This window comes from Penaeus monodon, chromosome 2 (genome assembly GCF_015228065.2).
Source record: "Penaeus monodon isolate SGIC_2016 chromosome 2, NSTDA_Pmon_1, whole genome shotgun sequence".
In the NCBI taxonomy this organism is placed as follows: Eukaryota; Metazoa; Arthropoda; class Malacostraca; order Decapoda; family Penaeidae; genus Penaeus; species Penaeus monodon.
In genome coordinates, this window is record NC_051387.1 from 8,508,839 (window position 1) to 8,513,838 (window position 5,000).

Below are 5,000 nucleotides of genomic sequence, written 5' to 3' on the forward strand. Positions count from 1 at the left end.
CTTAATCGTACATTATGCAAATGATAACAAGATATATAAGTTATTGATAGTCTTGTGGGTGATCTGACTGTCACCTGTATATAACTCATGTCATCTTAATGATAATGGAATGAACTAGGGTGCTTCTGATCATGCATGTAAAAAAAAAAAAACTCACTTAAGATTACCTTATCACTTGTCGAGTGGTTAATATTTTCACCTAACACATAGCATGATTTCTGAGTTGTTGCTACTCAGGAAATCTAGAAATCTAGGATTTGTGGTTTATTATTCGTAAGTAAGGAGATCGTGCCATAGCCTTGGAAGTTTTACATTAATACTAATATAACAAAAAAAATGCAAGTCAATCGTCAATACTTATATGTATATGTACATATAAAAAAATATATATCTACATTTCACAGTATTGTCTACTTTTCTATTTATCTATCAACACAACTCTCTACCATTTCTTGCATATAGATCTTTACAAACCGACACAAATTACTTGTCCATCTATTCATTTCCTTCCTCGTGCTTCAATAAACCTCTGTTCGGGATGTTTAAATCTTTTTCAAGAAGTGTTTGATGAAGACTTGTTCACCATCGTGTTTGGTTCGACCCGTAGCTTGTGGAGGGCCCTACCCGCCTGGAAATATTTCATGTGACATTTAAGCGAAGGGTCAGCCAGCAGGGCGGTCGCGAAATCTGTGTGTGTGTGTGTGTGGGGGGGGGGTTGTATACCAATATGAAATTCGATTATTATGATATAAATTTCATGTGCCATTTTAGCGGAGAGTCAGTCTGCATAGCGGTCGCGAAATCTTGGAGAGGGGATATTGTACACCAATTTGCAATTCGTAAGTATTTATATAATTAATATATTGTAAATTCAGTATGTTAATTACAGTAAGGTAAACAAATCTTATAACGACTGTTGAATATTCTCTCATCTTGGTCTTGTCCTAATATGATCCTGGGGCGTTGTAAATGTGTCGGGGACTTGAGAAATGTGTCGCGGTTTGAGAAAGAGGTAGCAAGTGTAAAAAAAATAGGAGCCAGTGATTTAGGATATATAGAAACGTGTATTCAATAACGCACAAAGAAAGTAATTATTTTAGAGGTAGTCTAAGTTATAAAACTTATTCACAACATACACTTGATACAAATACCAACACCAATGTTTTCATATCAGTGATCACCAAATTCTGTTTTATGATTCTAATATGTTGTTAAGGGATTTTAAAGAACATGAACCTGTATATTTTAAATATGATTTACAAAGAAATGTAGAATATATTATAGATCATTCTGGGTGATAAACTTATTTTTTGAGTTTACTTTTGTAACGAACTTTTTGTGATGTATGTAAAAGTAAGTCATGTTATAGAACCTGAATTGATGAAGAACTTTGAAAGTGATAATTACTCCTACAAACGTAGAATTAAAGTTCAGGAGTAATAATCTATTTCATTTATTTATCTATATTTTTTTGTAAACTCTGCTGATAATAAAAAAAAAATCTGTCAACCAAAATGAAATTATGAAATTAATTCGGAAGACACGTTAGAAACAGTTTTGAAATACGTTAGAACTATTCTGACCGTTGATCAATGTTTTCAATTTTACCACTCGAAAAAAGAAAAAGAAAAAAAAAACTAACCTTTCCTGTCCCTTTTAGGCTCGTTCCAAGGCTGGACTTCAGCTGACATGAGCAAAAGGTAACAGCGTGCATGTGACCGCATAGATGATGGCTGTGATAATGAACACTAATCTCCAGGCGGCCAGTGACCATTGCTGGATGATGGGGGAGATAGATGGGTAAACAGATAGATGGATGAAGGACGGAGCTTGTAACTTGAGTATATTATTCGATAGATAATGGATCCCTTGGTGGGTAAGGAAGAGAGAAAAATGGAAAAAATAGAGAGATGGATAAGGGACAGAACAAGACGATTAGCAATTGTGTATATAATCACAAGTAGATAGATAATGAAACTCATGCTGGACGAGGAAACAGGAGAGATATTTGGATAGCCTGATGGGTATAAGATGGCAACGGACACTTAGTAATTAGAGTGATATATCATATGGAAACTCTAATTATGAGATAGATAATTAAATGTAGAAGGTTAATGGGTAAGGAAGAGAGAATAATGGATTGAAGATGGAAAGATGGAAAGGGGAATAGAGGTGAACAGGTAGACAGACATATAGACCTATATAATAATGATAATAGTAACTGATAACAGTCATAAAAATAATGATAATGATAATCAAACTCGCAAATACAAAAATGCCACAAGATTAAGGTAAGAATAAGAGGCAAAAACCTCAAGTCAGGTCTCACATTGCCGCTGGTGATGGCCCCCACAGTCGCAGGAGCAAGGAATCCCGTGGCCGAGCCAAAGGTGTTGGTGATTCCAGCAGCGTACCCGCCAGGTTTGGGGCGATGTCCTGTTCTGCGAGAGTGTTTCCGCTGTAGGAAGCGCCATTGAATCCTACAGCCATGCACAACATTGCCATTGCAATCGCAGAGTTGCAGTTAACGAAGCACATTGCAATCAGAGCGACGGCTGGTATGTAGTGGGCTGCGGGGAAGGTGGGAACACTTTAGAATTTTGGTTCAGTCGTCTGTGTTTGGTATATGCATATACTTATAGACAAACACACACACACATACTCGAAAATTGGAGCCACTGTCCACGAAATCTCTTTACACGAACTTGTAACATACCATCTACATATTCTACACACCATGAAAAAAGGAGAAAAGAGAGGAGGGGAAAAAAAATATGACGAAGAAACATGGAAATGAAAGGGACGAACCGACTGCAGTGGAAAGCCTCCTGACCGTCCTGATCGACAGAACACCCGCAGAGAAGAGCTTGTCCATGGAGATTCCCCAAAGGACGCCGAAAGCCCAAAGCACTGCGTAAGGAGTGGCTGAAAGGACGCCGCTCTGTGGGCGAAGGAAAGGAGTAGGTATAATGTTAGTAAGGAAAAGGGATGATGTTTGGTTATTCACTATTTCTTTTTACAAGAAGACACTTTCGTATGGAAGCGCACCATATGCAAAAACATAATTCTTACGTGCTAATTACACATACCTTACTGTTCCCTTATAGAGAGAAGTTTTCGTGATTAGGATTTTGAACATATCATTTATACAAGATCTTTTGAATGGAGAGTCCACCAGTTGGAAAGTACGCATTGTATCACCCTTATAATTCTTTTGTTTTTGTTTTTTCTTCTCGCTTGTTAATTCTGCTGCCATTGTTGTTACAAGAGGACAATCGATCTATTGAATTATGATCTACAATATACCAAATAAATTTACTACAACACACATAAACCACAATCGAAAAACTATTATATTTCCTGATCTTACACTATTCATATCGAAATGCTGGATGTTGGCGAGGTATGTTGGAGCTCCGTTAAGAGAGTGTAGAAGCCAAAACTACCACCTGTCATTATGAAAATACACCCCACATTGGACCGGAAGTGACGATCTCTTTCCAGGAAATCGATACTATCTGTCAAGAGTTTGTTTATTCATTATTTTTCATCACATAAATCTAAATCATATCTGTAACATTTTGGAGGTGGAGAGATGGTCGCCTTTCAAGGGAGTTAGAATTCACAATACTTGGAAGATTGACAGTTTGTTATAAAGATTATTGCTAAATATTCATAAATTATGCAATTATATACGTATCACTCTGTACATGATGGTGCATGGAAATATCTGTATACCCTTCTACCTCTGCTTTCTTGACGGTTTCCTGATGACCTTGGATGAAGCTCAGTTCAGCCTGCGAGATCCTAGATGTTTCTCAGGCCTATCGTGTGTCAGGAGGAACCAGGGGAAAACCCACACACTATCCCCAGAGCCCCGAAGACGTAGAAAACGGAAGGCCAACCCCCAAGGAACCCCGCGGAAATCAACCAGCCGCTCACAGGCAGGGAAATGACGGTGCCAATCTGCATGCCTGCGTGAATAATGTAAGTTAATGAATGAATGAATGTGTACGTGATGTGATGGATTATAATCGGAGACATTCTGCGTATATATTACGAACTTATTTTTCCTTTACCTTACTGATTTATTCATCTCTTTGTAACAATTGAATTTACGAATATAAAGTTTACCAGTGAAATTTCAAGTAACTGATGTTTGTGCATTCTTCGTTTGACTTATAATTTTATATATAAAAAGGAAAATATCACTGAAAATTGACCAATTTACCTCCGTATACAAAGGGACTGATTTTTGCCTTTTCTTCAGGAGGAAACCAAGTCGCCATGATCGAATTTACTGCAGGGCAACGACACCCCCTAGAAAACAAGCCGCATCCCTTAAAAAAAACAATATCCATATCTATGTTTTCCCTCTATTTCTTAACTGAGACCCTAAAATAAACCCGAGAGAAGAAATTATGAATAAATTCTCACCATTTCTTACCTGGCGATCCCATGGCGACCCGAGAAGCCACGAAGAACCCGGTGGAGGTCCTGGCGCAGAGCGGAGACAGGAGGGCTATGCACGAAGAGACGACCGCTCCCAGACCGAAGACCAGGCGCCCTCCCAGGTACTCTGCCGCCCGCCCGCCCAAGAGGTTGGTGCACGTGTAGCCATAGAAGAACGCCCCCAGGATGAGCCCCTGCGTTTGCTCGTCCCAGCCCAACTCGCCTTCCTGGGGGGGGTGGAGTGGGTTGTATCCGGAGAGTGTTAGTAAGGGAGGGATTGTGTCTGTGCAGTTGCTTGTGTTCTGTCTTAATGTAGTAGATTCCCTCTGTTTTCCTTGTGGAGCGCGAGGCATAGAGTGGGTTTACCTCTATTCAGTGCGAGATATGGAGTTGGTTTTCCCTGTAAAGTAAGAGATGCAGAGTGGGTTTTTTCCCCCTGTGGAGTGATATATTATATATATATAATAATATTATATATATATATATATATAATATATATATATATAAATATATATAACATTTACTGATGATATGGAATGCCCGAGGAG

General features: G+C 38.7%; 1 pseudogene; it reads right to left on the bottom strand.

Moving 5' to 3' along the window:
* Positions 1 to 5,000, bottom strand: part of LOC119577914 — a 42,689-nt pseudogene that overhangs the window by 6,972 nt on the left and 30,717 nt on the right.